This window comes from Parus major, chromosome 6, assembly GCF_001522545.3.
Source record: "Parus major isolate Abel chromosome 6, Parus_major1.1, whole genome shotgun sequence".
Lineage (NCBI taxonomy): Eukaryota > Metazoa > Chordata > Aves > Passeriformes > Paridae > Parus > Parus major.
This window is the reverse complement of record NC_031775.1, coordinates 21867241-21879590: the sequence shown is the minus strand read 5'-3', so window position 1 is coordinate 21879590 and position 12350 is coordinate 21867241. Positions and strand designations below refer to the sequence as shown.

The 12350-nt window shown below is 41.7% G+C and overlaps 1 protein-coding gene across 1 annotated transcript in view; it reads right to left on the bottom strand.

The window, feature by feature from the left end:
* CNNM2 (cyclin and CBS domain divalent metal cation transport mediator 2) overlaps positions 1-12350 on the bottom strand; it is a 118492-nt gene that overhangs the window by 103950 nt on the left and 2192 nt on the right.

Below are 12350 nucleotides of genomic sequence, written 5' to 3'. Positions count from 1 at the left end.
TTTGGGTTACCACCTTGTCACCACCAAGAAAAAAGGACAGTCACCTGCATATCCCTCAACACTGAGAATTTAAGCACAAACAGGTTTACCACTTAAAAGATTTGCCTACTAGGATTTCAGCCCAGAAAAACAGGAAAGCATTTAGTACATAATTAATCCTAAATTCAATATTAGTTTAAAACTATCTGAAAGCAAAAGTCAAGCAGCACAAGATAAAATGGCATCTCTGACACAGTAAAGAAAAAACATGTCAAACCATTCTGTGTCAGTAACAGGTAAGAAAGCACCCAAAAATGAACTCTACAGCAGCAATTTTAGTAGCCATAAAGCCAGACAGAACAGAGCACTTATCATGGGACATTCACCTTAACTGTCTCTACACACTTGCCTAGTAGATGGCCTCATCTCATCTATCATCTAGTCTCTTTCTGTTTTTCCTCACCTACTGCCAACAAATAGTGCCAGGAGAACTACACATTGATCTGAAAAAGGAGACTGAAAACACTGAAGACATTGACAGCCAAAGAACTCAGGGCAAGAGAAAAAATCTGAGTCACTGGAGGGGCTGTCAATGTAAAGAAAGTTGCAATCATCATGCAATGAAGTTATTACATGAACATTAAACCAAACTCCTATTATAGAACCTAAATTACAGTAGACAAGCTGAAACATACTGGCTCCCACAAAACCAATTCAGTTGATATAAGGGACAAAAATGGGTTCTCATTCTACAGCAAAGTAATTGAAGCACACCGAGAAGGCATCACAATCAACTACAATTTTGGACAGTGTTAGGACGTCCAAAATATAAAACCCACCACTTTACCCTTGCCCAGCTCTCAGCTCACTTGAAGCAGTTATGCCCTTGATTTCCTTGGGTCCTTTTTCCATTCTGAAGGAAAAAATGCAGAAATAGGAAAATTAGGCCTCAGTTCTACAAGGATTAAAAAAATCCCAACAAACAAAAACCAAAAAAAACCCCAAAAAACCGAAAATAAGTTTGTTCCAATTTCTAAGAACTTTTGCATCTGGTCTTATCTTGAGGGTTTGTTTTAAATGTCCCAGTCATCCTCAAAGTCACAGAAAACACTGAGATGAGAATTCCTTTTGTTAGGATTGTTCACAAGCACTACCACAGCAAGAGCTTTTCCTCCCAGGAACTACATGTTGCCTCTAACTGTGAGAGTACATGTTAAATCACAGCACACACTCATTCCTTGTCACAACTACTAACTGCACTGCAGAGGATGGTTAAGATAATTTCATTTCTTAAAAGAATATTTGGAGTTTAAAGCATTTTATTCCCTCCTAAATGTTCACTCAAAAAACAGGACACTGCTGTCCCAGTGCTTTTCAAAGGAAATAGACCCAGACACCACTAAAATCCCCAAGCTTACCAGCTTCTTCATGGTGGCTCTTTGCTCAGCATTCTCCTTTAAACCTTTCAAGCACTGCTCAAGGCACTCTTTCTATTGATCAGGAGGTGGATTCAAATAGAAAACAGGGTACCTGGGAACAGCCTCCAATACTTTCAAGTGTGTTTCCAGGTAGAGATCAATCAGGGAGGGGGAACAATGACAAATGACAGAGCATCATCAATACAAACTTGGTAAGATACATTTTCTTAATTTGTCTAACCCATGCTTGGATTAAGACAATCTACACAGCATTACCTCAGGATTCCTGCATCAGAAAAAAAAGCATCTACTGATCTCTCTGGAAAGCCAAATAGTTTAATACAAAACCATCAGGAATTACACCTAGACAACTTCCTCCTTTCTGAATATTTTCCTTGGAACTTTTTGGTTGGAGCCTGTGCATTGCATAGGGCTGAGAAGGCTATTACTCTTGGAAGCTATACTCCCAAATTCTTTCCTTTACTGGAAGACATGAGGTTGATGATTTGCAAAGAAGAAATATATTAAAGCCTCTTACCACTGGACCACGTTCAAACAGCAGGCAAGCAACAAGTTTAAACCCAGTTTCCAGGCCAGGAATCAGAAATTAAAATGCCCTCAACACTAAAATGTATGCATGTCTTCATTCTACCCCACATGCTTCTGCAGTGTCTCTCTCACAATAAAACAAATCTTGTTCAAAGATGCCAGCTAGGACTGGAAAATTCAAAACAGCTGCTCTGGAAAGAAAAAAAAAATCAAAACATTAATAGAATAGAGCTATTGACATCACAGCTCTCCTGGTAGACCTCTCATCCCATGCACAGCAAGTGTTCCCATGCAGAGAGGGGGAGCAGAGACCGGGATTCCCATCCATGGTGCATCACCCAGCACAGGGAAACCTTCATCCCCACCCTTAACCCCAGGGGCATTGAAGAAAGCAGGAAAAAAGAAAGCTACTCTATTTGCTTGCTCATTGACTGCACAGACTACAACTGCATTCACAGGTTCAACTCTATGACTGGCATCAAGCAACAGATTGCTGTAGCTCTTGGAGCCTGCATCCAGTAGCTAATTAAGTTTTTTCACTGCCACAGCTGCCTTCCTCAAGCTCTAACCTCAGGGGATTCCCACGCTGGGAAGCTTCACCCCCCACCAAGACTGCCTAGAGGGTGAACTGTGCAACTTCTCCACTTCCAGGTTCTCCTTGGGAGCCTTCAGACAACACGAGGCAAACTGAATTAAACTAGCACACTACCAGTACAGCAGTTTTGCATTGGTGGTCACAAATTCCCTCTGGGCCTTTGTCAAATGAACAGAAAGACCTAGAAAACTGTCAGTCCTGATTATGATGGAGAGGCTGGGTCCATCAGATGGGATCAGAGCTTTAAGTGTGCTGTGATCCCTGTAAGGGTCACAGGAAAACACAAACACACTAGTACAGAAGGATCAGAAACTGGTTTTCCTCAACATACAAGAAAGTCTCTCACTTCTCTTGCAAGTGAGCATTCAAACCTTTAGTAGCTGACATTGAGTCTGAAGTACACTGTACAGCATTTTTACTAAGAGAGATAGAGACAATGATTTGGACAGGGATCTTGATTTCTCTGGGAGAAATCCCATCCACATAGTATAAGCAATTCTTCAACACTAAGAGAAGGAAAAAAAAATACACCCTGTGAGCAACGTGAAGTTCTTGAAATCCACTGTTTTGAAATTAGTGTTTTCAAACCTAACCACTCCAAAAGGCTCCAGGCAAATTAGAACATCAACAAGAAGATAAAAGTTATTCCCCATGAGGGTAGGGAACCAGCACACAACAAGACCAGATCACATCGAAAAAACAGCATAAATTCCAAACCTCTACAACCACATAGTCTATATGGTGAGCTACTCACAGGTCCACTGCCCCAGCTTCCAGTGAGGCATGTCTTATTCCTCTGCTCTGCTGGAGGAAAAGGAAGACCTAATACAGTGAATCTTCAAGATACTTTGACAGATTCTTCTTCACCCAATCCCCACACACTGCATCAAGATATTTAAACAAAAGCTGAAAGTCAAAAAGCCAAAAGGCTTTATCTGTACACATACCTCAGTTACACAGCAGGGAAAAAAACCAAGAAACTACACAAATACAAAGCAAAACCCACACAATACAGAGCAAAATACATCACACTAATTTATCCACCTTGAATCAAAAACTTAGTGATGTCCCTTAGAGGTCAAGTTAGAGCTACTGAATAACTAATTCACAATTCTGGCAAACTTTAACAAGTGAAAAATTGAACTAAAGCCTCTTTACTAGATGCCTCGTATATCAGCTGAAGGTCCCTGTCTGCACTTGCTGTGTATGGGAATTGTAACTGTAAGAGCTGTTCTTGCTTCCAATGGAAAGATGTCAAGATAGGAAGAGCTAAGCCTGCATTTTGCCTAAAACCCACAGCCACACCCACTTTCAATGCCAGATTGTAAATTTTTATCAAGAACAAGTTCACACCGGCAGATTTTCTTCCTATTTGTAGGAATCTAGAAATTGCTGACAAGCAATTCACAAGCAATAAAAGCAGGCAACTAATCGTCCTTGTCCTCACATAACTGCTGCATGGAAAGGGGTCCTGCAGGCTGCACTTTGAACCCCCCCAGTGCAAAGGGTAGGCAGGACAATCTTCTGAAAGCCAGAGGTGGAGTCCTTTCAGAAAACCAGAAATGGTAAGAGCCTTCCTAAAAATTTTTGCTGGCAGCAGAGTATCCAGCCACAGCAGAATCAGCATTTTTTGTTGCCCTCATTATCCATGGACAAATGGGGAAAATAAAGCCTTGTTCACCTCCACAACAATCAGCTGTCACATCACTGTAAGAGATTATACCACTTAAAAGATTAAATCTCCCTGTAAAGAAAACCCCAACTTTCATTCATACTTGCTGTGGGAAAGAACCTCAAGGAAGCAGGAGCCCGGTCTCGAGGGCACAGTTCACCCTGCAGAGCAATGTTACCACACCACTCTCATTTGAAGAGAGGCTCCTTTTGGGACTGCCAGCAAAAGAATGGTGTAATACTAATAGAAAGCATTACAGAAAATATAACTATACAGATCTTTTGTGCTGAATGTATGTGCTCATCTCCTGGCCCTAGTGCCTTTGGCTGGAGCAAAGCTCTCTCCAGGTTAATTAGTAACTGCATCTGAGTCCTGTTAACTTGTAAACTCTTGCACCTTCACAATCACCAGGTTTCAGCTCCCAGATTGACAGGCATCACAATTACTCTGTCCTTCAAAATACAATTCCTTGATGAGAAGGGCTGTTGCTTCATAAACACCGAAATTATTATACCAAACAATTCACAAGTGAAATGCTTCAATATAAAGAGATACAAGTAAGTCCCAACCGCATAAGCTTTCTTTGCTTTGAGGTTTCTGTTTAATATAGGGCTTGGATATTTTAATACAAGTTGGTTACAAGACAAGTTGTTTTTCTAGTATTCTTTCACCAGTCCTTTCAAGCACACATCATCACCAGTAGGTGAAGAGCAAGTCTGAATCATGTTTTTTAATCACAAAAATAACCACAAACACCCATGTAAGAATCCCTATTTCAACATGCCAGCCAACCCAGACAAAGAAACACCTCTGGCACTGCAGGCTGTGTACTACAACTCAATCTTCAAAGGCATACAACCTATATGATGCCCCACAGACAGCATGGAAGTGTGGAAAATCCTGGAAGCTCTTCTTCACTTCAGTGAAAACTGTCTGTCTACCAAAACTCTGGAAGGCTCCCAGACAATTTTAACAGAAAACACGACAACAGTGGCTCAAAGATTCCCAAAGGCCCCTACCTATGACCCTTCAGATTGGCAAGTTACTACAGACAAAGCCACAAGCAGGGAAGAGAACATTTCTGAGTAAAGGAGGACAAAAAAAAAAAAAAAAAAAAAAAGGAACAGTTAATAGAGATAATTTTTAAGGAATCAAAGCTTCATTATTACTGAGAACCAAGAAGGTAAAGATAAACTGACCTGGCCACTACGTTAAGAATGCTTGGTACATGCAACTCCAGTGGCAAGTCAAAAGAACATTCAATTCCTCTCCAAGCTAGATGGATCTCACTGCCATCTCTGCTTCTGCTACTGCAGCTTTGTGTTCCAAGCTGGTGTGTCAAACAGGGACCTGGTCCTTTTAAGCCAAATTTGTTTAAGATGCTGTACAGCTTGATGTCCTAGAATCATAACATTAGAGCGGTTTTTGGTAGGTTTCTTGTTGGTGTTTGGTTTTACATTTGGGGGTTTCTTTAAAAAGCTATGGGAAAACTTCAGTTTCTCTGCCCCAACCCATAAAGATATGTTTTGCAGAATCGGAACTTTATTACTCTGTGTTGTACTAAAAGCTATTTAGAACACAATAGGAACACCTCACCTGTTCCAACGCATTCCTTTCTCTTCCCTACATCTACCTCTCAATAAGACCATCTACACTGAAGAGATGAGGTCATCTCTTGCCCCTATAATTCTTTAACCAGTCTTTCTTTCCATGCCCTTCTCACACATGCTTTGTGTATCATCACACTTAGTCCCAGCTTATCCCCAGCACAGCTTATTCTACCAGCTACTGGGCCATGCAGGTTTCTTGGCCAAGGGAAAAGGGGCTTTCCTCCAGAAGACTGTTAATGACTGATTTATGCGTTTCATTTTCAATGAGTACATATTGGTAAAAAGTGAAACAAGACCCCATTGCTTGATAGTCCTGAAATGACTCAGTGACCTTGGCAGGAGTCAGGCTGGATTAACCACCTGGTATGGACAGTTAGCCATGTGCTGTGGGCAGCAGCTCATTAGCACCAAGTATTTACACTCCTATTTGTAGCTGGTAGGCTGTAATTCAGGACTTTGTCAAATTAACAAGAGTGCCAGGTCGCACTCACTGGGGTATGGTTCAGAGTACTCTGTGTTGAGGGCTAGTTTTACAAGCTCCATTAGTGAAATTGGAAGGGACTCAACAGTAGAAGTGCCATTGGCCTACCCAGACTGGCAATCGCACCGCAGCTCTGTAAAGACAAATAAGAAAATGCAAAAGTGAGCTCTTGCTAAGTATTAATGAAAAAAAGCACAAAAGCTTGGTGGTCTATAGACTCACTCAACACAGCTTGGCCACTGCTTTCACTCTCGTCCTACTTGATCCTGACTAAGCTGCTATAAGACTGACTTAGGACTCTTAATATAGAGCAGATGCTAAATGTTTAAAAGAGGTGAAGTAGTGAGACTTCAAATCCTCCAGGTCTTAATTCCTGTGCACAAAGATGTGTGCTCTCAAAGAGAGCAAGACAAAATCTGACACCAGACAACACCAGGAAAATGAGTAGATCTTGTCACAGTCTAGTGGCATTGATGCTCCATGTTAAGCAGCTTCGTAACCCCCACAATACTTCTCCCTGCTATACTGATTGCTTCAATAAAACAGGGAGGAGACTCGGGCTCATAACACTTAGGAGGTGTGAGGTGGCTCACACCCTCATTTCCTAAATTACCATCTAGAGTGATACCACAGCCTGACAAAACAAAATCTGCCTTTGGATGGCTTCATACAGAACTGACAATCAGAAATGTACTTCTAGACCCACCTCTCTCTGCCACCAGCAGTACACAGCTACAGACAGGAGACACCCACTACTGGTGTTTGTTTCTGTGCAAGAGCTGACAAAGGTTCAGTGTTGATTAGACATGCTCACAGAGAGAAATAAGCATCTAGGGCTATTTAATAAAGACAGTATCTTTAGTCCCAGAACTTCCTGAATCACAGCCTGATGAGATCAGTAAGCTTCCGTGGGGAACAAAATAAATTGCCTCTTTTCTAATACTTTCTCTAAGTAGCCCCAGCCATTGTCAGAAATGACCGACTGCAGAGGACTCACTGTTATTGTTCTTATGCCCTCAGAGTCAACTTGAAGTTGACTGGGAAAATGTTCTGCTCCTCAGAACCTCATGTCAGCAGGGAAAAAAAATGAAACTCATAAGAAAATCTCAGGCCTGGAAGGACACTGTGATGGTTAAACTACCTGATCAGTTTCCTACACTAATGAATTTGCCCAGAAGCTGATATTCTGCCTCTTTGGTCTATCCTGCTGCAAAACTGTCTGTGAAATGCTGTTGGCTGCAAAGACTGACCTGAAATTTACATCTGTGCCTATTACAGATAACCTCTACAGACACAGAGAAAGCAGATAGGAGCATGGTTCGCTTGTGGTGGAATTCACTCCCATCAGCTTCAGCACAGGAAAGCATTTGCTAACTGAGCAAACAGCTATGGGGAGGAAAAGGCAACATCTTGTGTTTGTCAAATGACAAGAGCTGCAAACAACTGGTTAAAAAGCAATCAAATAATCATATTCAACATGGGCATCAAAGTCAAACCTCTACTGTTCAAGTCATTTAATTCATTTATCCTCTCCCTGCCAGCCACCTGAAATACGTTTCTTCCTACTCTTAGCAGCAGAAGGACTCCTCACCAAGGCTGCTCTCCTAATAGCCCCTCTTCTCCTGGTCTCTATAACATGTTCCCAGTAGGGAACACAGGAAGAACTGGAGCTGCTCCCTGATGTGCTCCCCTTGGAGCCTCTCCCTCCGCATACCAGCAGGAGGGCTGCCTGCAGTAACCCACATCCGCTGCTCTCCGGTGGAACGAGCACGCATCCCCCAGGAGCTCTGCAAGGCCAGCAGAGCTCTTGGCAGTGCAGTACCTGCGGGTGCTGCGCTGTCACACAGCCAAGGAACAGTTTGTCACGAGGCAACCCCCACCCCCACGTGCAATTTTTCTTCAGGAAATAAATCTGCAGGCATAGCATGCTAAAACTTCTATTTCTTGGTGGCAAATTCCTTCCCACCTGCCACTCCCCTACTCTCTTCACACAGAAAAATCTCCACACTGGACCTCCTCAACACTCTCTGTTATATGAATTTCCCCAAAAGGATCAGAGGAGGTGCCTTTTATTAGCTAAGCAGCCTTGAAAACGATATTGTTTTCCAAGAAGTTTTACGTGCCTTTCATAATCCCAGAAAGGATTTATGTAGTTTCTTCCAGTTTCTCGTAATGCTGCAGTCACAGGGTAACATGGGAAAAGTGCCCAGGAGACAGACAACCTGCTAGATAAACTAGAAAGTGAGCATTCAGACCTACTAAATCAAAGTTAGTCAAGGGAAGACTGAACTCGGATTCAGCAGGTCATAAAACTTGAAAGGAACCAGGAAAGAAGCCACCTACAAACCCAGATTAGAGCTGCATGAGAAAGATAAGTGACCTAATAACAAAAAAAAGGCCCCTCAGACCAAGTGACCTAATAACAGGAAAAAAAAAAAACAACAACCCTCAGACCAACAATAGTAATGGAGAACTTTGAATCCCTGGGCTACAAATTGCTTGCTATCCTGTTTCCAAAAAGAGGATCTATGTGATCAAAAGAGAAGTAGGTCTAGGTATTCTTCTCTGTACTCAAAACTCAGGTTTATATTTCAGGCTGCTGGGACTTGGTTTTCTTTCAAGGGGGAGGAGGAACTAGAAAAGAAATGAACATTTTTCCCCAATATCTACTCTAAATCAACCACCAAACATACGTGCTACTAAAAGCAGACAATACAAGACCAACAGAGCCTGAAGAAAGTATAATCAAGCTAAATTTGACAATGTTTTTAGGGGAAAAAATCTTTTAAAGTCCAGTTGGCAATGATTTTAATAAGGAATCTAGGAGTTTTCTCAAGGCTGCCATGTGATTCAGAAAATGAGAGCTTAGAACTGCTGCACAGTTCTTGTGGCTTCTTTGCATCAGGTTATTGAGCTCTGATCTGTAGTATAAAATAATAGTGGAAAAAGACAGAAATAAGACCAAAACATATGACTCAAAGTCCCCAGATAAGGAGGACTCCAACTGAGAAACTGCTGCCCTCCAAAGCCATCCAGGCCACCAGGAACACAACTGTAGAATAGCTTGCAGAAATTGGGCCAATCTTGAAATATTAGTATTACAACATGAGCCTTTTCAAGCTGGATTTCTGTAGCTCCAGCAGACAGGGAGCTAGAAATAGAATGCTTTGGTTTAGGATCACACATGCAGAGATCTGCCTGTGAAAAACACCAAGAGCAAGTGCCAGAGAGCATTTAAGCAGAGACCTAGGAAGACTGTCAAAAAGGAACAGGAAACAAGAAAAAAAACTAAAACAAACAAAAACAGGTCCACGCACATGTCAACAAGAAAAAGAAGACCAGTGGAGACAGTTCACTAGCCTCTTTCCAAAAGTGACTCTTTGGCTCATTCAATCCCTGCTGCAGAATAAGAACCACGACACAATTCAATCCTGGAACTGGTAATGCCTCGCTCCCCTTTACAGCAATGGCCAATATTAGATTAGCTGTGAGTGAACTCATTTCAAATGAGATACCTCTTTGCTCTGAGTAAAGCCAGGTAGATCCTTTCCTAGGCCAATAGAAAAGGTACCTTAGACTCCCTTGCGTTAAATTTGAATGACTAAATTCAAGTTAAGCACCCAGTCTGCTCAACTTGTAGACAAGTGGATTTGACAGCTCTGGTAGAAGTTTAAGGTCTGTTTTTAGAACAGAAAGATCACACCTATTTCAAAAGCTACTCATTTATTTATTTGCAAGTAAACCATGATTTTTAGAGAAGCTTGTTTGTGGACTGCTTCAGGAATCATGTTTACTCACACTTTAGAAGATTAGAGCAGCAAGGGGGTGGGAATGTGCTGAAGCTCTCTTAAAATTAAGTTTCTTGCCTGGCAGCATGGAAGTGAAACAGATACTTATTTTGTAATTGTGATCAAAGAACATTAACGATAGGCCCACCACCAAATCCTCCAGCTGTTCAGCCTAAGCACTAGAACAACTACAGAGCTACCCATTTCATCTGCAACAGTACAAGGATGTATATAGATCCTGCTGTGTTCGGCTTTTAATCACCTCCTGGTAAGACTCCATTCCACATTTAGGTTAAGAAGGTTTTGCTTCTGCCCAAAATGTGAGTTTCAAAACTCCACCTACCCAGCTATTACCAAATTATTAGAAAAAAATATCTTCTCGAATCAACTAAATTATTAACTGACAGCACTATCACATGAGCTGCCTGTTGCACCCAACAGTGGTAGCAGAGGCCTGGGTATCAAAAAAGACACACTTAGGAGTTTTGAAGCAAGCTGGCAGTGGCAGCATCATCAATGTGATGGGACGTAAATGATTAAAAACTGTAAGCTTATTTATTTCCAGCACTCTACTGGAGAGTAACATGCAATTTGATTCTCACCCTTAATTCGTACATTCTCATGGGAATTTGGCAAGGTTGCTCTGAAGAAGAAAGCTGGAAGAGCTCTTGCAAAAGACACTGTGCTATGCCAGATCAAGCCAGCTATCAGTTATTTACATTCATTTCAAAGGACAAAAAGGAAGCCACTTATTTCCACTATATCTGCACTTTTTAAAGAGAAACTAGTTAGGACAAAACTGATCCTAACACAGGGCGTGCCCATACAGACCAACCAGCATAGTGACTCTGGAGTAAACATTTAAGTATGCTCAAACGAGCCTGAATTAATTCCCAACTACAAAGACTATTCCAGGGCTCAGCCATTGCTCATCCTGAACTTGTGCTACTGGGATGTTTGCTAGCACAGGCATGAGACTGGCTACCAGGGAAAGTGATCTCCAGTCTGCACCTTCCAAGCCACCCAGGAGAATTTTTAAGAAGCCTATTTTAAGCACCAGTTTCAGGAACTCTAAGGAGGAATTTGGCTTAGCCACTCTCGAAGGATTACAGTGCACACCTAATTCTCCCAGATGTTAAATAAAAAGGACTGCTATGCTAACACACAGGAGCACATTCCATCCTTTCAGACCAGGGAAATAAAATACCAACATAACACGTATTTCTTTAGACACATTGCTGTATACAAAAGTAAAAAACACCCACATGTCTCACTACAGGCTAAGAACCCTATCGTGCTATCTGGAGTGTGAACAGGGACATAGGGGAAGAAGAACCACCCTTTACTTGCTCATACAGCAAAATCCACCTTAAACAGCCAACAGTTAAGTGACATCATTAACTTGGATGTGATTTCCCACATCCAAGCTGCAGATCCTGAAGCGTAGAAACCTCAGCTGAGGGAGGGTGTCCCTCATCTCTCCTTCAACACCTCCAAAACCAGGTAAGACTTCCCCATCTCTACACACAGGCTGAAAGAGAAAGATAACCACCGCTGCACTGGCCAGTAAAAAGCAGGAGTATGTTCATCTTCTATCCACAAGGATGAAATAAAAATGAGGTAACCCTCTAAGTCCTCAAAATTGAATTAAGTAGGATGAAGAAGATTCAATGCCATGACACAAAAGTTTAGCATGTAGAGAAAACAATAACTGTAACTTATCTTGAAAGAACATTCACCAATTCACAAAGTTTTTTTCAAGGTAACCTAAGCAGTTAGTAAAAGGTAAGCTCAAATATTCCCCACAAATATTCCCCTCTCAAGCAAACCAAGCAGCTCCATGGTCCTTTGATCAGATCTCCTTGGGTACAAACAGTCTGGTGGCACTCCAAATAGCCTTTCTTTTTCCAGCACAGGAGCTCAAACATCCAAACTGTCTGAAATTTCACTTAACAACTACTTTGAAAGCTCCCTTCTGCACAGGCCACAGAGCATTATTATTGCAGAGAGGAACAGATTTTAAAAAGGAGAAAAAAAACCCATCTTTTTGTTTTTCTCATAAGCAAGAGTTTCTAACAAGAATTAATATGCATCTGTCAAGTCAGCAACACCTACAAGTAAGAGAAAGGCAGAAAGTCTCAGTCCCATTCTGATGCAATTAATTCACAACCTACACTAAAGAGGTAGAAAGGGTCATGTCTCTGATGAGCCTGTGGTCCTGAAGCACGGGGTAGCCTGGGGAAAAAGAGCTGTAACTC